At 37.1% G+C, this 26,899-nt stretch overlaps 1 protein-coding gene across 9 annotated transcripts in view; it reads left to right on the forward strand.

The window, feature by feature from the left end:
• JAKMIP1 (janus kinase and microtubule interacting protein 1) overlaps positions 1 to 26,899 on the forward strand; it is a 161,801-nt gene that overhangs the window by 42,426 nt on the left and 92,476 nt on the right. For 5 of the 9 annotated variants that reach the window (XM_075022777.1, XM_075022824.1, XM_075022850.1 and 2 more), the window contains exon 1: positions 14,089 to 14,242. The gene's annotated coding sequence lies outside the window, so the exon portion shown is untranslated. The other 4 variants (XM_075022785.1, XM_075022795.1, XM_075022805.1 and 1 more) reach the window with 3 other exon arrangements.

A 26,899-nucleotide genomic window follows, 5' to 3' on the forward strand; every position in this document is an offset into this window, starting at 1 on the left:
GTTTTGTTTTTGCAAATTTAGTAGGGCAACAGGACATTTAAAAAAAAAGGGGGGGTGGGGGTGAGAACAAACCAGTAAAAGAAAGGGGATGGTTCACTCTGCATAGGTATGGAAATGAGAGAACAGCACTGAGCTGCTGTTAGGGATGCTGAGCTTGAACTTTATGAGCTGGCAAAGTAAAATAAGCGGAGCTACGTTACTGCTGACAGGCCAGCAAGATTTTTAAGCTCAGTTTATGTCACGAGGATGAGAGCTGCGAGGAACTCCTTTGTGGAAATGTTAGAAGCGGGTTTGTGTCTGTGCCTGGTCCCCACACTCGTGTTCCTGAAAGGTGGATATTCTGCTCATTCATACGAACGGACCTCTGAAGAGCCAAAGGGAGTGTAACAAGTGCAGGAAAACCCACCCTGCTCAGGGTATGTCCCCTGTGGACTGTGCCCCTCAGGCTGGCTCCTCCCTGTGTCACCAACATGGACCATGGCTGTTTTACGGGGGAATTGCACGTTCCAGCTCAAGTTCCTCCGGGCCTTTGTGAACACCAACAGAACGCTTCGGTGCAGTCACTGTGCCTGGGGCTGAGGGAGCAGGACATTAGGCATCCCAGAAACGGACTTTTCCTGCCAAATCTGTAGACATTTCTGAACAACATCCTGCTTTGCTGTATAGCATACATGTTACTGTGTGTATGTAAATTTATATATTTTTATATATATATATGATAAAAATGTGTGAGGAGAGGAAGGAAAAAGGATTTTGGACACCAGGCTTTAGGAGGTGTGTTTCTACTTTTAATTTATTCACTTAGTGGAACAAGATTAGTTTCTCTAATGTATCTTGAGAAGGCTGTGGCAGCCATATTTTTAGGACACTTAGATTTTCACAGCTGGTATTTCAGCTCCTGCTAGGGAGGCTAGAAGCTGAACTTCATGATATTAAAGTGAAGGCAAAGCTCTGTTAAAATATATCTCGGTGGATTCCTACCTTTCTGTTCCTTAATGAACAAAATCGCTGCAACATATTTTCCTCAATTCCTGTTTGTAGGTGTTTACTCCTCAGGAAAGGACCAGGACTCTATATACTGGCGAGGCAATGTTTGCAGGCAGCGGCACTTACCTAGCTTTTGTAAAATCCAGCTGATGTCAGTGGAAGAGTTAGACGAGTTCTTGGGCATGCAGTCTTTTAATGAGGTCTGAAACACAAGAAGCAATCATCTTCAAAGGCCAGCTTATGCGGAGCTAAGAAGACTTGTTCTGACTTTAATTAGATATATATATGAGCCAGAACATCTCTAGAAGAAAAGGTATTTAGTGCTCATGGCATACAAAGGATATTAATGTGATGAGGAGGATGGAAAGAAGTGATGAGGTATTTGTCTCCAATGGGAAAGAGAGAGAGAGTTCATTCTCTGTAGAACTTGAAGATGGGAGAGGAGATGGGGCAGAGGGAGAATATAATCCAGTATGTTAAAAAAACCCCTGTACTGAGTTTGTAGTTTTGGTATCCAATACTCTTAGACTTCCTTTTACACATGTAAGGTGTAGGTTTGCTGCTGCTGTTGAATTAAAGAAGAACCAAAAATGTAAAAACCTTTGCTCCTTCTGTGCATAGCAATAACTGAAACAGGGCTTGTAGCATTCAATCTTTGGGGCTGAAAATTCTGTGGTAGATAAATTGCACTTACCAACATATATTGATTGCCTATTTTAAGAAATATCACTAGCTCTTTGCATCTCTGGATACCTAAATACCTTTTGACTGGTAGGTGCATTTTCAGTAACAGTTGTAAAACTCTATATGATCTGTTGTGAAGCGTGCCACTGTCAGACATGAAATCCTCATGGTAGAGACATCTGAAAAATTCAGTTTGGTCAATGCCTGGATTGGAATTAACCAAGAACTAGAATTTAACAGCCAGCATGCCTACATGTTACTGCTTCTCTACAGCACTCCCTTACGGTGCTCTTGGGGAAACTGGCAAAATGGCTGGCGAGGGCTGTCATTCCATCGCTGGGTAGCTGTTCTGTAAAGGCAAGTACCTGAAGAGTGTTTGGATTGATTTTTTCCTCCCATCCCCCATTACTATGATTTTAATTGGAAGCTGCTCTTTGTTCATGTAAAACTAGCGTGAAGCCCTTTACTGAAAGATAGTGATGTCTTTGTATCAAACAGTGCCTGTTTCAAACTGTTACGCTTGTCTTTGTTTAATTGGACTTGCTGAGGTTTCTGGGAGAATGAAACTTCTATCATCTCCTCCTGTGAATCCCTTTAACATGCTGTCTCTGAGCAGAAAAATATCCCTTTTATGAGTAGGTGGAATAATATGCTAGCTGGATTCTGATATTTATTAAAAGTTAAGTCTTTGTCGAAATCTGGAAGAGAGCACTGAGAAACACAGAATTTGCAGATGTACGTACATGTGTCATTTTTATGATCATTATCAAGTCTTTATGGAGCACATGGGATCTGTGCGCTTCATAGCTGCTACATCACTCTGAGAAATGTAGATATTTGTAACTTTGCTATTAGAATTGAAGCACTCACTAATAATATACTACAAACCTAACATCGTGTCTTAACAGAGCTAATTGATACCATTAGGTGTAGAAAGCTCAGGTTTTCTTCCGAGGCAGGGTTAACTGCTGAACTGCAGTCCAAGCACATATGACTCGGCTGCCCTGAGTCCTTTTCACAATTTGTTGCTGACTCACTGGGTGACCTTGAGTAAACCTCTTCCCTTGGCATACACTGCCTGCAAGGGAGAAGTACTAGCAATGACCTGTGTAGTTAGTCTTGGATGACGAGTTCTGTGAAACTGCAGATTTGATATAAATGATTTGTTTTGTTTCATGTTTTCTTAGCCTTACGATAGGCACTATGTGTTGGTAATAAAAAGGAAGATGGGGTATTATGTGTCGAGGGACAGAGAGGAGGGAACTGCGAGGGAGGGTTGATAATTAGTTTGCAGATGGGGTGTTGAACCATTTTATCTCTGGCTTCCTTGATTTTAAAGTATATGCCAACTTCTCCTGCAACACTGATTCAAAGTTATTAAGAGGGCTGTGTTTTTAAAAGCAAAAATAATAATAAGAAAAGCTAGTGCTGGAATTTAAAAATCAAACTTCTCCCAACTTAATGTTACTTCTAATTTGACTAGGTATGGCTTTTTGTATGCATACATGTCTGTGCTTAGGAATATACATCTTGCAGAATTAGAGATAGTAGCATTATGGTGGACTGTCTCTGTAATGGGTCTTTGACATCTTATCTATCCCCTCCCTCTTGACAGATAATTTTACCCTGTTCAGACAGAATATATTCTAGCTTTCCAAATCTTTGACCTGTTTCAGATAGCTACCGTTCTTCCTTTTTTTTGAACCAACTGTCTGAAAAATTATTGAGTTACAAGGGTTTGTAAAAAGAGCAGCCCCTAAAGCCAGGGATTTGTCTCAAATTAGTGGAAAAGTTTAAGGGAAATACTATGTGATCCTACAAGATCTTTGTAACATTGTAAAGCAGAAGCTTATACTTTTCCAGTTGTTCACACCATACCAGCTTCCAGCTGGCAAAGATCCTCAGCATAGCACTTGGCTCTAATTTTGGTTGGAATTTTAAAAGTACTAATTTCAAATTTTCTCTTATTGAACAACATATTTTAAGACTGCTGGTACCTGTAAGGATCGGGCTTTTAAAAGGAAGGACTGCAAGAAAAGTTTTGTGAATAGTTTGTCAAACCCTCTGAAAAATAAAATGCATACCATGAAGTATCACTGTTACGACACAGTACAGATTTCTTATGAGTACACAATGGAATTTAAAGCAAATGCTATTATTTGTAGCAATAGTCACATGTGGCAGTTTCCAAACTCATGCTAAATGCTGATGTGAAAATTTCTTACTTCTGAATTAATCATATCAAAGTAAATTAAGCTAAATCAGTATATTCTAGCCTTTGTGTAAGGGGTTTTCAGGGTTAAGATATAAGAAACAGGCTTCAGGTTGTTCAGACTTAGGAATCCAGTAATTTCTGTACAGGGCCACCCGTATGTATTTGCTCGTACCCATGTAAGTGCTAAATGAATGTCATACATATTTATATACTGCATGAACTGCTGGGGTAAAATAATAAATAAGCAAGCCACATGCGAGAGAAGCTAAAAGGCCTGAATAGCCTAATAAATCTTGCATTAGACTTAAGTTTAATAAATACTAGGCCCTGAGGAGCACCAGTGGAAGAATAAGAGTTCTTTTGGGAAGCCAAAATCTTTGGTTTTCCATTGTGTGAAGGACTTTAGACATACAAATACGTGTAATTGCCTTACTACTGACAGATGTATGAAGAATGCTTGTTCAGGCTTTAAAACTGCAAAATCTCTAATATCTCAAATAGTGAGGAAGAGAGTTAGTCCATGAGTAAGCTTAGGTTCCCTTTGAGGGCCCGTCTAATTGCTGATCTTACATCAGCAATCTTGGTCACTTTGATAATGCAGTACTGAACACTGTGTGTGGTAGTAGGGAGGAAAAATAGTCTTGTAAACCTTCATTGCTCCAGACTATGTCTTTTAGTAAGCTGTATAAAAGCAAGACAAAATGGGTTCAATTGCTGGATCAGTCCAGGGTACAAAAAATTATATTCAGGAGCTTGAAAGTGATCTGGAAGCAAACTACTGCCAAAAGAGAGCAATGGCACAACATCTCCCTTCATTCTTACCCCATTCAAGGGGTAAACCCATAGAGTCTGTGCGGGTTGAACTCCATACTGGTGCAGCACCAAGTAGACAGGGCAAGATGCATCAAGCCAAGGAATAAGAGTTGCACAGAACTGTTTTCGAAGCCTGTGCATGTCTGGAAACTCCCCCTGGGTCTGTTTATCAGGCAGAAAAGACTGTATAGAAAATGTGTTGAAGTGCATTAATTTGTTCCTAAAAGTTCTTGAGTAAACTCACTGGTGTTTAAGACTGTATAAAGAAAAGAATATTCCAGCAAGTTTCTTAATGCACTCAACACTGCTCCTACTGAAGTGCTAAACCCCCTGATTTTATCCTTCGCTGTAGGTGATGTAGTATGGATGGTTGTATAATACTTTGACATTCCTGTCTCTCTTGCATTGATATAAATCCTATGGTAACATAAACATTAATGTTATACACGTAAATGGATAGTCTATTTTTGTAAGGTCTGAGAAGCCTAAGACCTATTAGCTGTATGGAACCTGTTTGCTAATTTGGTGTGAGAGACGGGGTCTCGGAGAGGAGAGTAGGTTGGGTCCTTTGGCAGACTTGGGAACAAAAAGAGCCCACAAACTTGTGTAAACAGGCTGAGAAGTGTCACCAGTCTCAGCCTCCAGTAAGGAAATTTGAGTCAGGGAAAACATTTAATGCTGAGTGTTTTATTTTTTTATATTTTCTTTATTATTTTTTTTAAATGTATAAAAAGACTCGTTCTTAGTGTGAATGAGGCTGTGTAGTCTCTGGCCATGCCACTGAAAGCTTATTGAATCTTTATTAAAAACGTTAACAAGCTTGATATTTAATGAATACAGAATGTCATTTGCAACTTTATTAGTTGATTATTGGTAGTCTTTAAGGTGATAAAGTCATATGGATAACTCTCCCCCACCCAATTACTACTTCATCCCAGTCATCTTAGTTACTGAGAAAGTCTTTGTATATCTTTATTACACATAAGCACTATGTAACGTAGAGAATATAGATTTGCCTACTTTTGCACACAGAAGCAACTGTGTCCTGCAGTTTGCACACTGTATTTTTCACATAAAATCTAGTAAATACTGTAATTAACTTATTTTCCAAGTGTGTTTTATGGTGTTAAATTGACTGTACAAGCAAGTCACCCTCACATTCTTGTGGAACACCTGCTGAAGATTTCCTATTGCTTCCTAGTTCAGAAAAAAGGGAAAGAATGAGAAGATTTTTCTTTGCATTGACAATCCAATTAAAACGACAAGGTGGCAGGAATGATATCAATTCCTATGAAAGCACTGTTGCACGATGCACTGCCTACCAGCCATTTGTAGGCCCTCCATTTAGGAATCGTGGTATAGTAGTCTGCAGTAAGGCAATATAGAACAACACAGAAACAAACTTCAAATGTTGACCTGTTTTTGGTAGTCCACCATTGCTGGCAGAAATTTAAATGAATCTCAAGGGGTGATTTGTTATGGGGATCCCAAACCAGAAAGCTGTAATATAGAGGAGGCAGGAAAGTGAGTGAGTACTCATATGTCTGTCATTGTTTCTAGTATCCATATAAAAATCCTGTTTCATCCACCAAAGACATATTTTGCAATAAAAACAACAGATTAAAACAGATCAGGAAAGTGTCCATCAATGTTCCTAGTAGTCATCAAAGAAGTATTTGTAGGCAAGAACTTGCTGCTTATCTTGTCTTTGATTTCTGCTGGATCAACTTCAAGGTTGATATTAAAAATAAAAAGTAAAAGTAGGAAAGATTCCCAAATTCATTCTGTGCTGTCCTCTTTAGGTTTGTTCACTATATAAAGGATGGAGATGGTGGTTGCGCATTTTGCTAAGTGTATGTTACTGAGGATATGTAGAATGTTCTATAAATGTCACATCACAGTACTTGCTGGTAAGTCTGTGTTGAAAATGGATGCCTCTGTGGCATGATCTGTGCTTTTTCTGCCTTGGGCTGTGATGAATTTACAATGTTTTACATTGAGGCTTCCACTTAAATTGTCTCTGCTTTCTGGTGATTCTTTTAAATACTATTTTTTCTATCTGCTTTTGGTGTAGCCACAGCAGAAGGCGTCACATTTTCTGGTTGTGATATGGTGTATTAGTTGGAAACTGAATGGGTAAAAGAGAGAGCAAGTGATGTATGTGGGATACAAGTGTGTGTTGCTGACATGTTCTGGCTGTTGACTTGTCAAGGCCCATTCATGAAGGGCTGCATCTGTGCTGCTTTTATTTATGTGTAAATAAATTCTTTGCTCTGCTGGAAATCCCAGGGAATCTGGTACCAAAGCAGACATCACATTCTTAGAAATCAAAGAGTAGAGGCAAGAATGGGAAGATGCAATCTTCCTGCATTTAATTTGTATGCCTGGCAAATATATGTCTTACTGACAAATTAGAAATTAAATGAATATTATGGATATAAAGCTTTAGGCTGGAAAACAAGGTACTGTAGTAAAATGTCATGGGTTTTTGGAAAGAGGGAGTTTTTTAATACTTGAACATTTGATAATAAGAAGGAACCCCTTCCCTCTGTCCTCCGACTGTCGATTAGAATAACTTCTGACAAAAAGCCAATGGTAATGTACATTCCTGTTAGAAAGCATTTGCTGAGCAAAATTTCTAGCAACTACTGCAGAGAACTCACAGATGTGCTCAGCATTGTATTCCCAAAGGAACTGCCTTTTATTTTGGGTCATTTTTGTCACCGTCTTCCATGTTTTATGCATAGTCATTTTAACACCAAAAAACCTTGTTTCCAAAAAGTCTTCAAAATATAGATCAGCTGTACAAGGATGTAGGGAGGGCTTCTGAAATATTCATGGAAACTACTTTGCTGTTACCCCATGCTAAGGATGTGATTGTTTATCTTATTTGTCTGCTCTGAATATTAGGGTTGGACCCTCCCTGTTGCTGTTTGAGGTGTGGAGGACAGGAGGAAGGGTTAGTACCTCTCTTCTGTGGAAAAAGGAGTTATTTTGAGATTCTTACCCCCAGGCCCGTACTCCACAGACCCTGCATGTATGGACTGTACATGACATTACCCCAGTTGTCAGAGCAATTGTCCTCAGCTGTTCTGCTTTCCAAGAAGAAATCTAAAATATCTGTCCACCTTAGTAAATTTTTTTTAAACCTTCTACAAGTAATGCAAATCTGTTTAAGAGTTAAAATGGACTAAGATGTCCCATATGAACAGATCTGGCTAAAATCTCTAAGAATCTGAGTGCTTTGTCTATTCTGGGAATCTAAAGGAAAGTGTGGAGGTTGGCATCAGTGTTTACTCTCTTACCTTTAAATTTATGTTGCTGTCAAGATACAATGCTGCCTGACATCATGGAATAATGTGTGAGAAACAGAATTTTCACCACAGATTCTATGTATTTAAGTTTGTAATTAAAAAACCCAAACAAACAAACTTGGATACTTTCTGGCCTTTCCTAACTATTTGGGAAGTGTTAACAATTGTTGCAAGTCATTGCTATGTAAACAGAAATAAAACCTTCATTTTTATAACACTGAACTTTCACCTAGAGAGCCATTATATAATAAAGAACATAACTGAATCAACTTTCTTTGTTTAGCATGTACTGCCATAACTACAGGTTATGAGTATGTTGGTGACTTTATTACATTGAGCAAAATCAGTAATTTATTAAACATCAACTCATCTGTCAAATTATTTCTCTAATAGTTTTGGTTCTTTGAGCAGTTTTTGGTGTGCATGGTATATTTTAAGTTCTGAATGAATTTGAACAAGTGTGGTTTATGCTTTGTTTGTTTGTACATTAACAGATACATTTCCACAGCAACAGCTTCCCCTTTTTATCCTTCCCGCCCTGCAATTAGAAGTAGATTTAGCTTCGCCGTTACTGGAAATGAGAAATTAAGTATCCAATTATTTTAAGTTATTTTTGTATTACCATATCTTTTAAGAAGCTATAGGAAGATTACTGAAGGATTATTGGGTTGTAGATTTCCAGTGGTGGCTGGTAATTCGTTGTGAATAGCACTCCTAACAACTTCTAATGACTGGCATAATTAAATGTTTCAAATTTGCCATAGTTTCTGCAAAACTTACTGCCAATTACTCTTCTTTTTTAATCTCACTGGTATGGTATGCCACTGAAACATCCACTTTAAAAAGTAGATATGGTCACATTCCTATACTATTTTTACTATATATGCTATTATTACTGCAACTTGAAATTGCAGGTTCTAGATCTATGTTTCATCCTTCTCTCAGAGCTTTTGTAACCACTGTTCTCTTTATATAGGGAGGCCACCTGGCCAAAAATATTATTAAGATACTTTTTATTTCTAAATTTAATAGGGAATTTAAATACATCTGTTAATCTTAATGACGAGTTTTCTGGAATCTAAGAACTTCTCCTTTAGAAGAATTTGTATTGTGGAATGAATAGATCTGCTAAAACTTAAGTACATTTTTAAATGTAGACAACTTACCTGGATAACTTATAAATTTGAAGTTGTGAGTTTTTTTCTTTTTTCTTTTGAGTTTTGTGGGTATTGTTCTGTTTTGTTGTCATCTTACTGGCCTGATTGCTGTCTTTACTTGTCTTTGACAAGTAAATTCTTGCTTTCTCTTAGATGTTTCTATGTTTACGTGTTAACATGGGAAGGCCTTCTCTTTTCCTTTTCTTCAAATGCATTCAGATTGCTTCTGGAAGGCCAGAAGAAAGCAACAAAATGGTGGTTTACATGGAATAACAATACTGGAATATTTATGAACAGAGCAACTCAAAAAGGATGATGAAGATAGGGTATCTGACGTCATAAAAAATAGAGGCTATTGGCCTCCCTCTCTCCCTGAGGAGGTTTGTTACTGTATAAGTAAATTGAAGTCCTCTTTTCCAACCTTCTGTGCTACTTAAAGGTGCTGACTAAGCTGTTTCAGCACTTTGATCTCCTGCCATGATCTGGCCCTAGCTGTACTTTCATCCTCTTCAAAAGTATTCTCTCACAGCAGTGAATTTGGCCCTAAGGAAATGAGTATGCAGATTTTTTTTTTTTTCCTTCTCCATTAAATACTGCCTAGATGGCTGTCTTTATTGAACAAATAAGCTGGTAAGTTATTCCCTGAGGTTTTAGTTTTTAAGCCACTAACAGAATTGACTCGGGAACCATAAACAAACCACTAGAAATGAGTGCAATACTTCCCAGCAAAGGAAATAATTTAGGACTTAGGTTTTTGGGACTGGTACCATTGGATGCAAGCCTGATGTATTTTATGTGAAGTACAGTTTTTTGTGAAGACTTGAACCGTCTACATGGTAATAGACATATCCATCAAGTTTCAGTGCTCTTTAGATGGGATATCCTGTCTGGCTTCTAGTTCTCTTGCCCAAAAGACAGGGAGTTTGATTGATTCTGTGGCGTGTCTGCCAGCTCTCTGCTTTGGAGTCCCCAGTATGGCTATGTCTGCACTTGACATTGCTGAAATTTGTTTGCCTTGTCTGAATAACTTTTACTCAATCACTGACTTATACTTTAACACAAAGGGCATACTATGAGAAGATTTATTACTGAGGAGACTTTACTCTCTTTTCTGTGCTCCACAGCATAAATAAAGGTGCTGTCAAAGGTGTTTAGAGACTCTAGGAAAGCTGAGGTAGATGATACTCATTAAGGAACTTGACTTTCTGCTAGTCATTAAGCTTTGAGTGCTATCTTCCATAAAGATATCTCCATAAAGATAATTTTATTTCTGCAGATAGATTTTTCTGTGCATGAGAAATATCAATCCAAACTAACAGGTAGTACATATCAACAAAAATTTGAATGCTTCTGTTGTTTTCTTTTGTGATCAAAATATGTTGAAATATTATCAAGAAGTGTGAAGTGAAACAATATCAAGGCTTTGTGCACCTTTTTTGACTGGTTTTTTTTCAGAGAGGAAATTGTCATCATTACCTTCACTGTACAGGAGAGTTATACACAGAAAAACACAATTCAGGTTTTCTGAAATTCAATCTTGTCCTCTTTTCAACAGGACACATGATAACTTCCTTATGTTGGTATATTTTTGGTATTTATAAAGATCCATGGCAATGGCCAGTCTGTATATGACAATTTATAAGTGGCCACCATGACAATTTAAGCCTGTAGCTCAAACCCAAGTAACTCGTGTTGAAATGAAATACAAATTTAGTGTTAGCTACTCTGAATTAACAGTCTGGATTGACCTGGTCTAATTGTGAAGTAGTTTAGCAGCTTTCATCCTGCTTTCATTGAGGATCATCTAGCAAAGAAGACCATGAATTAGCCTCTGCGTATCTGTTCTTAACAGATAAAAGATGCCACACTTGTAATTTTGCACGATATCTTATTCTGCTGTATTTTGCTAGACTGTGTAAATATTTTTTTCATTTCATTGCTACCATCAAAGCTGTTAATCAAATCTGATTTGGACTAAATCTCTTTTTTTTTTTTTTTATTTTGTTTAACAGATGATGACACTAATACTGCTCAGAAATCCCTCCTTGCTGATGAAAAAGAGAACGTGCCAACAAGACTAGGAGTTGTGGCGTGGAAAGTCCCAGTACAAACATACCTAGTGACTTAGCTGCTGGTGCTGCTCAGCATTCACCTCTTTAAGTTAAAATTGAACACAACTGCCTCAGAAACCTGGACAAAAGAAAGGTACTGTGCGTTGCCAGCATGTTGGTTGGGTAGGAAGAGAATAAATCTACAATACAGATATGATGTTATCAATTTATTAGAGACGATATAATTTGAAGCTTCAAGTTTGAATTTTTTTTTTTTGTACTGAGATAGACTTTAAACCCAACCAGATCTAGCAGGCAGTAAAATAAACCAAATATGTACTAAGTTTTTGTCTTTGCTTGAATATGGTTCTATTTACATAGAGACTTTCTGTGTTCAGTGAATAAATTTCTTGATGATATAAACATTTTCTTACTCATGATTTTTCTTTATTAATTTCATAAGGCATTTTCCCCCTGCCCCCGTGGCATCTAAAATGTGCAGTACAGAATGTTGCTCAGTGTCTTATGTTTATCATATGCTTGCTAACTTGACCACTGTCTTACTGCAGCTATACCTGTCACCATTAATAAAAAAGAAGGGCTTTAATTGCTTTGGTCTCAGTTGGATGCTAAGCTTCTTTGACAGACTTTCCCAGCCTTCTGGTGACTTTTAAGTGTTTATAATATGCACAAGTCTGGGTATTCAGAAGGCAGCTATATATGCTATGCATAAAAGACCGCCACAGTATTTTGATTGCTTCAAGGACCTTCTAATATATGGGAAAGAGTAGCAGTCTCCTCCTATTGGAGAAGTATGGTAAGGCTGACGACAGTTTGACACAGTGTGTAATTCCTGGCTTTTTCATCTTGTGGTAATCCTGCAGTGGAACTGCAGTGATGATGCAGTTACTAAGATCAGAAATATTAGGAGAACTGGGCAACTCCCACTCTGTGTAGCTGTCCTTACTGCAGCAAAATGCCATTAGCCCCTAGAAATGATATTTTTATTTAGAAAGATGTTGCAAATATAATCGAGGTTTGTCAGAAAACTATAATGCAGAAAGAAAAGGATAGCAGCAGTAACCCAGGAAATGCCCTTTCCTGGTGGATATTTTGCAGTTCACATAATGAAATTATTGCCTCTTTGCTGCTCATGAACCTTGCTGTTATATTTGGTATTGTGCATGGTGAACACTTACTTTTCATTTCTGAATGGAGGGGTAAAGAATGGCCCTAAGTAAGGCAAGTGCTATGGGAAATGACAGCTGTGGAGTGCATAATCATTACTGAAAAATTCATAAAGAAGGAAAGAGTAAAGTTAAAAATGTAGGATGCAGAACATACCTTAGGGCTTTTTTCAGTAGTATTTGCTTGTCTTCTATGACACCCAAATACAGCTAATAGTTTATTAGTATCTTTGATTCTAATGCTTCAGAAAATTTCATTTAAGTGTAGTCATAAGCAACATACAAAGAGTGAAAAAATATGTCTAAAATAATTTGGTGTTCATTATAGAGAATAATTATGATAACTAAAATTGTTTTGGGGGCAACAGATAAACTAATGTGACCCTAAGTTCTCACTTCTGTAATTGGGAGGGCAGTTCAACATTTACTTCTGACTGGGTTTAACTCTTTACGGTAAATGCATAAGGAGCTTCAGTCACAGATGTATCTAAAAAAAATCATCTTCATATCTACTTAATAATAACAGAAAGTAGATGATACTGATTTTGAAAAACATTAAAATGCTGAACTCTAAAACCAGCTGTTGAATCTTATAACTTGGCTTTCTGCTAAGGTGAATGCATTTTGATTTTTAAATCTCAAAGGAATGCTATTTAAAGATTCCCTCCCACCCCATTGTCCTTTAGTCTGTCCTGTTCCTGTACATCCAAACAGTTGAACGTAGATTAACAAATTGATTTAGACTTAATATTTTATTTAGCTGACTCTGCATAATGAAAATGAAACACTCAAAACATGAGAGAGTTTTCAACAACTAATGTATTTTGGCAAGTGATTTTGTCATGTGCGAATTATCTATAAGAAGGCTTCCTATTACTTGGAACTAGCTTATGAAAATTTGAGCAGAGGGATTTCATCCTCTGGATTGCTTATGCACATTTCCCAATGCTACAGGAGAAAAAAACCTCCCTATGTGGTCCCTATTTGTCTTAGCTGATTAGTCATATTTCTTGCATATCAATGCCTTATTTATTTGGCTAGACTGTTTCTGATGTCTCCAAACTGTCTCCTCAGAATGGCTGTGTAAACACAGAGATTCATGCAGGAGCGGTGCTGTTACATTGTGCAGCTATATGTGGGCACTTTGCTTTAGAGAAAGACTGGCTGATTCTGTGAAAAATTAGGATTTCTGCAATGTATTGGGTATAGGGCCAGGCACATTTTTAGAATGGCTCGCTCTTTGTTTTGCTGACTGATCGTGAAATCTGCTAAAATTGATATTTTTCTCCTCTCTTTAAATTGATGGAAATAACATTCAGATAAACTTTGGTATTACTCTTATATTTCCATTTGTTTCTTAACATGCTTTGAACAATCCATCTGTGCTGACTAATCCTCTGTACAAATATTACTTATGTTCCCTGCTATGTGATTACAGATCCGTTACTCTTCAAACACAGAAAAGAAGTACTATAACATGCTTGTGTCTGAATAGTTTCTCTTACTTGCAAATATACCAAGGTAGTGCATTCGGGTAGCTGACAGCTGTACAGCTGCTGGCAGAATTCCCACATGCATTTTACCATTAGATAAGTCTGTGGCTGGTAATGGTCGTGTTGAGATAAGATAGGTAATGTTTCACTTAGTCATCTAAGAGTACTCTATGTGTTGAATGTTTGCAAGTGATGTTAAAAAGAAAACTAAGTAAACTTTTCTGACACCTTGGAAAGGTGTCTCATGTATATGACTTGCTGTCCAATACTAAACATAACAGCTCTTCAGTCTATTATGAAGCTCCTTGTATATTCATAAATGAGCAGGAATAGAAAATAAGGTATGAACCGCGAGAAACCTATAGCCTACATGGTACGCATTCAATAAATAGTAGTGAGAGACCATGAAGTTGGCAGTTTTGATAATTCTTTAGGATATACTGTCCTTGTAATACCTGGTGCTTTTTCTTGATAAATAGGCTCTCTCGTGGTTATGGTTGTCTTTCTAGCTTTTTGTTTGTTTTTCTCAGCTCTTCCATTCAATTAATATGTAACTTCAATAGCACTGAACGATGTGTTATAAATATTAAATAGTTTTGATGATGTGATGATTAGGGCAATGTAGGCATGTTTTAGGCATGCAATTAAGGGATGTTTTGTGCATAGCATAGTATAAATGTTGATTTTCAGGAGAATAGTTTTGAAGGACACTAATTATCTCAATACCTGAAACTTACCCATTCTGAAGGAAACCCAATCTGTGCACTTACACACATACTATATTTATACATATTTATATGTTAAGTATATTATGAGGATCTTTGTATTACAACTATTCTTAAGCAAAAACATATTTTAAAATGTGCCTTTATGTGTTTCCATGTTATAATCAGCTTGGACAATAACAATCAATTTCACTAGCTCAATACTGTAGTTCTACAGTGAAGTACTCTAGGGTGGTGTAATGTATTATTTTGAGGAAACTTCTTTCTATCAGACTTTTGTTTAATTCATTGAGACCTTTCTACTCCTTTTCTGCCTTGTGTGATCTTTTTGCACATCCTATATTTTACATGAAATTTGGAGTCAGTGTGCCTGAAAAATGTTACGTACCAAAACACTTCCATCTCCCAGCTGAGTTCACTTTTTATTTAGTGAGGCTGTGTTCTGGGTCTGTGTCAAGAGCTAAACTTTAGCACAAACTAGAAAGTCTACCTCAAGTTTGTTTGAAAAGTTACTTCAGATGTGAACATATTTAGTAGAATCACATTTACTAACAATTCCTATTAAAAAATATATTAGTAGCTCTTGTGTGTGTTGGTAATAGCAGGAAACAGAAATGAGGAAGGCAAAATAATGGGTAAGAAAGAGTGTCTCATAGGACCATATGTGTAAGTATAGAAACTGAATTGAATAAAACAGAGCATCAGCCCAGCAATGCTAGTTAGCAATTACAACCCACCACAATGAAGAAACAAAACCCTTTCCAGTGAATACACTCTCTTGGGTCTGGGTGGAGCTGAGTTGCATAAATGCACTTCATGACTGCAGAATCGACCAACAGAGTTCTGATTTGTGTTGAAAAATTGCTTGCTCATCAGAGATGTTAATTTGAAGATACAGTGTTAGCACAGGGTACTAGATGGTGTCATTTTCAGGTATTCTTCTACGTTCTATTTTATTCACTTTCTGTAAGTATTTTGATCTTGAAGAAATACATTTTGTCAGCTATGAAGTCTGAAATTTATTTCACTGATTGAATCTCTGTGATCCTCTTTACCTGAATTATTTTTAGATATTGAGCCACTGCTTAGAGATTGTATCCAAACTAACAAACAGATGTATTAAGCATTTATTTTCTGGGAAAAACACCATATTATCAAAACCAGACGTTTTACTGGCTATTGAAAATTTATCATGTTTATCTTTACAGCGCCCTGCCCTGGGAACAGTACTGGTTCATGATCCAGGAAGAATTCTCTCTATTTACACTTTAGGAAAGGGGGGGTAAGAGAAGCTGACAATTCAAGTTTGTTAGAGTGTGACAGACTAGTATGTCTGAGAGGGATTCCTATGTAGACAGAATGATGGGTTTTGTAGGTGTGCTCTGAAGTCAGGACCATCAGGGATGCAAATCTATATTTAGTCCTTAAGATGACCAAGATGGAAAATGTCGAAGCGTGGAGGGGATCAGAATTAATTAAATTGTTTGAATAGGAGAAAAAATTAAATTTGATTAGTTGGCAGTCCCTGAACACAGTGCTTTCCAGGCTTGATAAGCATCTTTGCCACAACCCTGCTAGCCTGTGCACTACTTCTTGCTGTTAAAACCAAAGTAAAAGTTTGGGGGAGGTAAATAAATTCTGGTTGACTTATGTGAAATCTAGTTTAAAATTAAGAAAAGCAAAGGGGAACCAGGTGAGGGAATATATTGAGATGTAAATGACAAGTGTCCACTCTGTAGCAGAAACATTTCTACTGCTTCATTGAGGAGCTTGCATTTCTGTGTTGAGAAAAGATTTTATTGCCTTCTGGTTGTTTCAGATAAGAGGTGGAAAGGGATGCAAAAGAATTCGAGTACTTTATTATGCTTCTGAACCTTAACCTGGTATTGTTTTGCCTTTGGGATCAGTTAGACTTTATTCCATCTATTCAACAGTGGTGGTTTAGTATTTCTGTGCTTTTCAGGAAACTGTGGAAAGCTGACTTCCCATCTTGCTCAAGTAAAAGAACTTGTGTTAAACTGCTTGCAAGAGTGCAGCTGTAACAGTTTCCTGCACAAGCATAATTTCCTATTTCCCCTGCCTTACATTTAGCGATCTATATATGAATGATTTTTTAAAGTTAATAGAAGTCAATGAAAGAGAGGGAGCAGGGAAAAGGGGTTATGTTGCTGGTGGAGAGCACTTTCCAAGTGTGCTGGATGTTATTACAACCCAAGAAAACAGAGAAATTTCATAATAGAAGGGCATTTCAATTAACTTGCAACAATCAATGTAAGGTTTAAAAGTGGACCCTCTAGTCGAGACAGTGAAAGGAAACCCATTACCTAGCTATTTACTAGTGAAGACCTGCATTATCTCAAAGGAAACATCTAGTTACTTCCTATCCTTAATCCCTTACATTTGGGAAGTGTTAGTGAAGATCTTTATGATTTGATGTTTCCAGATTTCTACTGCTAAAAAATAATAAATAGTATGTGTTTGTAGCATAGCCATTTGAATTGATATTCCCTGGGAGGGGGAAGAATATGGTCACGCTTAAGAGCTCCCAGTTTTCACATTGTTCACTGAAACAGGCAGCATTTCAGCACTTTCCCATTCCTGTACAAGAGCAGGGTATGCAGGTAACAACTAAGTCTTGATTTGTGTGTAACTCTCAGCTTTCATCTCACCTTTATTTTTTCCTCTTCCTCTTCTGATACGCACTTCTCTTCCTTTCCTTTCTTCTGTGTTTGGGAACTGGTGGTTGTGAGGAAAGAGCAGACAAACAGCAGATAGGACTCTTATTTAGGCTAGTGATAAGAAGTAAGCTACATCACTGAGAAAATTAGATCTCTTTTATTAGAGCCTTCTTAAGCAGGCTCCATTCTGGTAGTCCATTCCCCAGGGTATATGCCTTCCACCACCCCCACCACTTCTTTTTTTTAATGTTTTTTTTTTCCCTTCCTGTTTTGGAATCGGCTAATTAAAGTTTTGCTAGTATAGCTTTGCTATTTAAGAGGTGAAAAATTGCAGTGTTACTGCCATAGCTGTGCTAACCTTAACCTTAAAGCAAAATCTTATTCAGAGATTCACCTGAAGTTTAGGGAGATAATGTGGGATGTGGAAAGAATAGTTCTTTGGTAATGCCTATTTCCATGTTTTCCACTGAGTCTTCATTAAGACTAAGCGTGCCTGTAAAGTCACTGCCAGCACCCTAACTTTTGAGGCTTCCCTCTGCCACATCTTTTAGGGGATGAGGTGGGGAGAGGGACAGAACTGAATACTACGATCAATTCATAGCAGAAATTACATGAATATGTATATATTTTTACACAACTGGACACAGAGTTAGGATTGCTACTGTATCCTATATACATGATAATGCAACTTGAATAAAGATTTTGTTCATGGTCAAAGATGATTTACAGAACCATTTAGACCTTGCAGGGAATGGCCTCCTTTACAGGCACCATGGGAAGAAGGAGGCTGTGTTCATGAGGAATGAAACATAAATATCTTCCATTCAACCACAGGGACTCCTTTAAGCTTTAGGTGACACATCTTGGCCCCAACTTTACATAAACCACTGTGCCGTCTTCACGGTCTGCTCTCTGAAACAGTATACTGAAATGAAATCTTGATTTCCCAATGCAAGAAAAATGTTATATAGGTAAAAGGGATAAGGATGTTTTCCTCAGAGTGAACAGTAAATCACATTTCCCCTAAATGACCAAAACAGCCTGCCTATGAGAGTGTTCAGCAGTTTGAGATACACTGCTAGCAATGCTGTGCCCCCCATAAGTTGGATACCCCCATAAGTTGGATGCACAACTTGATTACTAGAAAGTGCAAAACTGCGTGTACAAGTAATCTCTGTTCTGTGTCTAACCAATCTTTCAAATTTAGGAAGCTTTATTTCCATATATATATATATTTGTGTGCATTGATTAATTTCTGAATTACAAAATACTTTGGGACAGTCTAATCACACTAATTGGGCAGCAATCAGTCTCATAGTCTATAGTGGCTTGTCACAGAGTTATTCTGGAGTTTTGTATTCATATCTAATAGCATGTTTCTCTTTTTAAGCTGAATTATGATTGAATGTGTTTTTGTTTTTTAACATTCTGAGGGATGCTATCCTTAAAGTTACAATTTTGATACATGTGTCTGGATAACAGTATTTTCTGCAAGTCTTCATGGCTACCATATTCAACGCTAAGCATCTTCAGAAAGCACGTTCATACTTCTGGTGGCCAACTTGCCAACAACCCTTCCAACAAGGCTGGCATGGTTTGAATCAAATTTGCTGGCAGGTACCAGAAGGATATTTTATTGGTAGTCTTCTCACGATGGTGAAACATTTTCAGTTTGTGGATATTGGAGGAGGGTTACACAAAGAAAGTCTTTAGTTCACAAAGTTTCTCCTCTGTGCTTTTCTTGAGCTTTGTCATGCTTGTCTCTGTCCTGTTTAAGCTGAGAAAGAAATGAAAGTTTGTCTCCAGGCTCTTGCTGTGTTAGTATCTAGCTGTGCATTTGACTGGCTGCTGCACTGCTCCCTTTCGGAATTTAGACAGTTGAGAGAGGAAAGAAGCTATTGTCTGGCTGAAATATCCAGTTTAAATATTTTATCCCAGGTGATTCAGTTGCATCAGCCAGTCACCAGAGTGACTTAAACTCTGTTAACTCCAATGAACATTCACTGAAATATCAATACTTGAGATGCCAACGTTAGCTGGCTGATTATCAGAGCACTCTTACAAGAAAGTTAACAGATCTTGTGAGGGAATTGCAGTTTTGTGGGACGCTAAATTTGATGATTCCTGCCAACTAACAATTGTAAACTCTTGCTAGGTTCTCATAAGCCTCATTTCTCATAACCGCTATTCAGTCTCTCACATTTTAATGTTGTCCTCAGAATATATTTCTGAGGTAGGCAAGTGTAATACCTGTTTTACTGAGAGGTTAAGTGATTTCTTCAAGGTTGTACAAGGAATCTTTGACAGAACCGTAGATGGAACCAAAATCCATCAACCCTTACACCATGTGTTGCCCATAAAACAATCTTTATTATTATTATCCAGTTAGATTTGAAATTAGATTTGAATGTGGGGTGTCTTACTTCAAGAACATTGAAGTTGAGCAGGAGTCCTTGATAAAGCAATCAAACGTAAATTTGAGGTCCTAAATTCCTAAGCTCAGGTAGGAATTTTGGGAGATTCTGTGACTTCAAAATTTAAGCAACAGCACTGCCAGCTCTGTAGTGCATATATTTATTTTGATCTCAGGAACCAAAGAACTTGGCTTTAAAAGTAGAGCATATTGGCATCTTTGGAAAAAATAAAGCATGTTCTTTTATCAGTCTTCCTATAATACTGGAATAAGCTGACATCTTCATTTTGGCTAAAAGTCCTGATTTTAATGAGAAGATTTGTCGAAGTTGAGCTTCCCCTTGGTAGCTGAGGAAGTTTTGTCATTAACCTACTCAGTGTTATAACTTGATTGTGCTGACTGATATGCTCCTGCTGCTCTGCACATAGTGTAATTCTTCTGCAGTGGAGCAGTAAGGTGGGAATGTGGGCTGGCTGGCACAATATGAGGGAGCTTGCAGGTTTAGTAAAGGTGATTAATTGCACACAATAATTATCGAGATCAGAGGTAGTGGAATCGAATCATGCCACCTCTGTTTGCCTCACTGCTCAGCTGGTAACTAGGTCACATCCAGATATGTCTTTTCTCTTCCTTACACCCACTTGACCTCTCAGGTCTGTCCTATTGATTTACAAAATAATAAAGTAAGTATTCAACATTCAGTAAAATGTTAGACTACCCTAGTTTTAGAGGTCCCACGTCTCTCTTGAGTCATCAATTTGGAATCTGAACATCTCACCCCAAGCCTGTCCATTGTCTTGCACATTTTCTACACAGCTGTCATCCCTGAATTTTTCATTTTTCCAGTTTCAGGTTTTAGCTATTCCCTTTACAATAAAAATAAAAATAAAAATAAAAATAAAAATAAAAATAAAAATAAAAATAAAAATAAAAATAAAAATGAAAAAAAAAAATCCAAAGGAACCTTTCTGCAAAGATCAGGTAAATAACTAAACAAAAGTGGTCCGGTATAATCTAAAAGCCTAAATTTGACAGGATGATTAATCTGTGGGGCATCAGTGAATAAAGTTATTAGAATCTGTCTCTCTATTTGCCATTTCTCTAGTCCTAATTGGGAAATGCTACAACTTGCCCTTTCTTCCTGCTCCTGTTTTTGCCCTTAAATACTATGCTTTAAAGGGAGTGCTGCTCCTCAGGGAAAGCCCAGGGATCTCCCTGCATCACACCAGGGTACAATCAGAAGGAACTGGCACGGAGATCAGAGGCAGAGCTCTGCCTAGAGCTGCCGCTCTGGGGTTGCAGTTAACTCAGCAGCCTAAAGGGCTCTAACTCTGTGGCAGAGCTGAGTTTGGAAAGGTTGTGGAGTGAGGGCTTTGTTTTATTATTTTAGTTGCATTTGAACTTTGCCTTTTTGTGCTAATGTCTTTTTTATTTTATTTGTGTCACAGGAGTGCTGTTGGTAGCAGTTTGTCTTTTAACAGGGGTAGTAGGGTGATTTTAATGATTAATCCACAAAACAGTGCTACAAGTGAAATTAGGTAAATATTGATAAAGAATGATCATTCATTGAAGCCCATGAATATTTTTTTTATTTACCTTAAAGGCCTGGGATCTAGCTCATCACTTCTCCAGAAGAGGTTCAAATCAAGGTTTCCGTAACTCCTAGTGGTTAAAGTGTTGTGTAGTGCAGAAGGGATGTTGCACACTGCATCTGTGTAGGGTCTTGAAAGGGCCAGCTGAGCTGGAGGAGGTATGTGGCAACAGTGGTTTGGAGGAGATCTGGTTCACTTGCTCTCCTAGGGGGCCTGTAGTGGAGTCAATTTTTTCCACCACTTCTCTGCATGAAGACTGTGTAATGCTGTATTGTCAGGCAGCTGTACTAGGCACTACACAGATCTCTCCAAACAAGCTGTGGTGTTGTGCAAACACATTTGTTGTGCATATTTGCCTCTGCTTTTTGTTCCCATCCCACTATGTAAATTTGTTATTTTGATTGTTCTCTGCTGTTCCAGTACCTTTGACCTCAGTAATTGTAGCAATTTGAGGAGATTATGGATTTCAGGATATCAGACAGGGGTCTCATATGAGAGGTTAGCATTTTTGCACCCGAAAGACTGCATTTCTGTTGTTACTTGGCAGTGACAATTGCCTGTAGTCATAGTAAATAGTCCAGCTGAAGTCACATTTTTGAACCAATCCTTCAGTTGCCCTCCAAAGTAATCTATAAAGTCAGAGACCTGTTGTTCCTTTAAATCCTTTTCCATCATGCAACTACTCTGTGGTTCCTGTTCTAAATGGCTTGCAAGGATTATTGAAGATACTGTCCCTTCTGTAAATAGCTTTAACACAGATTTTTTAAAATTGTATACATAATAAAGTCAAATTCATCTTGGTGACTAAATGCATTTGAGATTTCTTTCCTTCCCTCTGCCTTGTCCTCTTCAGCTCAAACATTCCCTTTTTTACTGCAAATTAACTTGTGATAATTTCTTGTAAATTTAGAGCTAGCTTTTTTTTTGGATGGGCTGCTTATGTCCTATGACTAGAATGAGGCCATTAATGCACTGGATGCTATCCAATGGCCTGCAGTAGTACCAATCAAAAATAATTATTCAGTGTTATATGGTTGTCTGTAGTAGGTATTCATATGTTTGAGGGTGTGTATATACAGTTTAAATGAGTTTGGTATAATTTGATTTTTTTTATTTTTTTTTTTTGTGGTGTGCAGTGACTTGGAAACATATTTTAGTTGCATGTGTTTTAACAGATGCATACATGACACAGGCAACCAATTAACTGAAGCGAAAATAAATACATTGGTGAAATTCATTCCAAAGCTTGCCAAACTCTAGTTCTGTCAACTGCTCCATGAGGACCTGGAAGGCAGTGATTTGTGATGGGATGTTAAAACATGGGTACTGATCCCTGGGGGCAATGGGAATTTTCTGAAAGACTGGAGATAGAGAATCTCAGCAGATCACCTTTCCTGAGGTGCCATTGAAAAAATAAGAGGCAATTACTGTCCTTGGCAGAAGAGCTGACTGACTTACAAGTACTATGCTCATCCGAGGGTATCACCTGCTATGAACCTTCTGAGTGAGGTGTCATAAAAGCCTAATTCATGCTACATTGGAATCTCTACCAAGCAAAGAAGTTACCTCTGTTCAACTGTGCTCAACAGGATTATGATACTATGAGCTCTTTCTGCAAAATAACAGTTAAAAATACTTAGACCTTCCTGGTGATTGCTTTCTATATAGTTTGGACTATGGGTATATTGTTATTAAAGCAAGAATGTTTGAAGACTAGGCTGTGAATCTGCAAAAATGAATGTGGAGCTGTTGGTTAACAGTAAAGATGGTTTTGTTTTTATCCACCAAAAAAATCAGAAGTGGCACTTACTTACAAATGCGTTCCACTGTAAGGAAACTATGCATTTCCCTAAGTGGGATAGGATTCAGAATAACCCTCAAAAGCTCTACTCTTATAGAAATAGATCTGTCTCTGTAGGTAGCTAATGAATGGGTATCTAAAATGTGACTAGTCTACAATATACTCAGAAAATTATTCTTACAATTTGTGTTTGTATTTTTTGGCTGGGAAAAGTATTATTTTACATCCCGTAGAGATGCTTTTGCTTTTATCCATTCAGCTACGTTTTATTACATAGAACTGAGAATTGAAGCAGGAAATGTAGGTCATCTGAACCTTGTGAGAAATGCGCCTTGGGCATTGGGAGCTATGAATGTTGTCTTTCCCATACAGTCACTGGCTGATGATGACTGGTTTTTAAACTATAACATAGGTGAATTGGCAGTTACTTCTGAAGTTAACATTGTACCTGTGTCCACTGCATTTACTATTGTCAGGTGCTAGGTAATAAAATTTATTTTAAACTTCTTGAATATTCAGAATTGTGCTGTACTAAGAACATACTTAGGTCTCCTGTTCACAAGAGGGTTATGGGTAGTCCATAGTGGGCTCTTCAGTAGTATAAGAGAAAGGTTGAAGTAAAATGAAAAAACACTATGTGGAGGCGAAGTGTCTAGATGAAGAAGTGCTTTTTTTTTTCCCCTGTACCTGTGTTTTTGCTTGGTGTTTCAGCTGAGATGACTCATTAACAACTTCACCTTCCAAAAATCATGTTGAAGGTGAATAACGTTCAAGTCTGAATGAAGACTGGAATGCTGAATTTTGGGTGACACCATTTAGTAAATTCTTTTTGTTGCCATGTTATTTTTATCCATATTTATTACTTAAGTTTATGGGTGTACTTACTATTCCTCTTAATTACTTTTTATTACTGTAAGACTCGCTCTCTGAAGATCTAACCCTCCACTTACTTTTGTGTGTTCAGTACAGAATCATGTTTAAAGACTTGCATTTCTTTAAAAGGCATTATTTTTCACCAGAAACTATTAAGTTCCTTCTTTTCTTACTCTTAAGTAATCAAAATTCTTTGATACTACACTTCCACATTTTTTGCAGTAATTAATTTTTTTTACTGTTATATTTTATTGATATTTAATATCTAGAAGCATCACAGAGCAATTCATGACTTAGTTCTAGGCCTTACTTGCAAAAACTGAGGAAGAGACTGAGGTAGTGATAAAGTACATCCTTTAAATCTGTAAAGCAAATAGAACAGAAATTGGAAGTTATGATTGGAACACTGTTCAGCTGTTTGATTTTCCAGATACCTTAGAAATTTAATGGATTTCCCAAAATGTCTAACACAAATAGAGTAATAATTTGTTAATCATGTTAAATATTTTGATCTCTCACATGCCAATCCCTCAAACTGTTGAACAGTTGTTTCAAATCCAATCAAGTTTATTTCTTTTGTTGTTGTTCTTTTTCTTGAATTACAAGTGCCCCTCTACCTAGCAAGTAAAGTGAGACATTTGATACACTCCAGAGACTGCTGAAAAGGTGACTTGTGATTTAGAATCCATTACTCTTTCCTATCCTTTTTTTTTTTTTTTGTGAAATATAAAATATATTCAAATGATCTTAAGGTTTGCAATAAGTGCATAGAACTCACAGCACGGGAAGTGGCTATTTTTATTCATGGAGTGATTGTGGGACTGTATTGTGGTGGCTTTGTGAACTTGCCTCTCAACTGACATATGGTGAGTTAATAAATAGGTTGTTGGTTGAAGCTTCTGAGTCAGTAAAGTAAAATTTTGTCAGAGTAGGATATTTTTTCCTTCTTTTTTCTCATTGTGTTTACAAGTTTAATTTTTTATTTTATTTTTTTAATCCTGACCTTTATCCAAGCAGTAAATGTGGGTAGTCAACTAGAAGGGAATCTAGGCACTCACTGGTTCTAAGCCTTTCATTCGGGAATCAAGATGCGTGCTCTTCTGCTGTAGCCCTTGTGTGTCTGTGCTTTGTGCCTCTCTGAGTATATAGAGAGACTTTCTGTTGCCATAGTTCCTGCTTTTGAAATAGATAGGCTGGAAGATGTATCCAGGGAAAAGTAAAAATGGAAATGTTTCTATGCCCACCAATGCAGGTTGATGGGTTGTGGGGTTTGTTTTTTGTTTTGGTTTGGGGTTTTGGTTTTTTTTGGTTGGTTTGGGTTTTTTTCTTAATGCCTGTAAGAGAAGAGGGTGATTTTCTTCAGGTTCTGGGTCTAAGCTTTTATTTTACCTGAAAGGTACAATTTTAAACTGTTGGAAGTTACAGGAAAAAGATTGAGAACAATGTTTTGAGATTCCCATTTTTTTAAATTCTAAAGAGTACTTCAAAGAGTTGTGCTGAATTCTTTATTTTTAAGGCTAATTTAAGTGCTACAGGTAATTTGAACAGCTTTAAATGATGCATATTATATTTAGACCCCCACATTTTCAAAGGTAGACAACAGCATTATTCTGGTACCTTACCGTAGGACCTGGTTTGTTAAAGGGTTTGAGTGATGGTGACTCTGGGATAGAACATGAAATCTGCAGTCATTGACAGTTATACATGACCAGGACTTCAGAGACAGGCCATCCCCCTGAAGTGCATAAATATAAGTTTAGATGTTCATATTGAATGGTCTAGTATCTTCATAATATGCTTGGGAACATGGTACGGTCAGGAGAGATTATTGTTTCTGAAAAAAGTATATGTGGTAATTTCAAAACACTCCACATTTCAAATCTTTTTTGGTTCTCTGGATGTCATGTACATCCACATCAAGCACAGTTGCCTCACTTTCTTGTTTTACTGATGGAGAAGCAAACATGTCTATCACTTAGATGTTCTTTATTCCAAGCTGTAATTGAGATGGGGGTGGGGATGGGGGAATCTGATGAGGTTAAAATTCATGTAGCCAGGCCAGTGAGGGATGTTTTTTGTTTCCTTACTTTAGTTAATCATCTGCTGAATTAAATCTATATGATCTGGCTGCATCAGGAATTTTTTTTTTTTAGTAAGGATTTCAAGAATAATTCCTCGATAGTATCTGCATACCCCAGATAGCCTTTGAGATAAAGAACAATTCATTTCCCCTTCCACCATTGTAAACGTTGTGGAATTATTATAGATTGGATTTGCACATCTATGTTATGTTAGATTTTCTTTACAAATTGACCAGGGAAATAACACTAGCAACTGATTTTGAATTCAAATTTTCCATACAATTAAGGATTTTGGATGAAATATATTGATTAGTTTTTAGTTTTAGTCTTTAGCATCATAGAAACTCCATAGATTAATAGCATGATATTCCTTTATTAAGAACAATAATTCCTCTTTTCTTCTACTCACTGAAGAGTTCTTTTATTCAAGTTGCTGGAAGAATATTGCTAATTTATTTTTCTTGAATCAACAATTATGGGTAAAATCAGAGTAGCACCAGTGTTTATGTGTTTTGTAAGGTAGGTTTGAAACATAAACAAAATTAAAATTTAACTAAATGTCCTGGTTTTTCATAAATTATATATTTTAAATGCTCACTATAATGAATTTAAGGCACAGGTTAAATTATATTGCATAGGATAAATTGATAGGTTATTAAGTTTGGAAGGAAAGGCATCTGATATTACAAAGGAAAACAATGATTTCATTGGAGTTACTTTAGCAAATAATTGGTATAGTTGGTCTTTTTCCAATGGCTTTTAATAAATGAAGGAACTGCATGGGAATATTGTCAAACAGATTGAGACCTGGTGTCCTGAATTCTGGTCACATTTT

This window comes from Buteo buteo, chromosome 1 (genome assembly GCF_964188355.1).
Source record: "Buteo buteo chromosome 1, bButBut1.hap1.1, whole genome shotgun sequence".
In the NCBI taxonomy this organism is placed as follows: domain Eukaryota; kingdom Metazoa; phylum Chordata; class Aves; order Accipitriformes; family Accipitridae; genus Buteo; species Buteo buteo.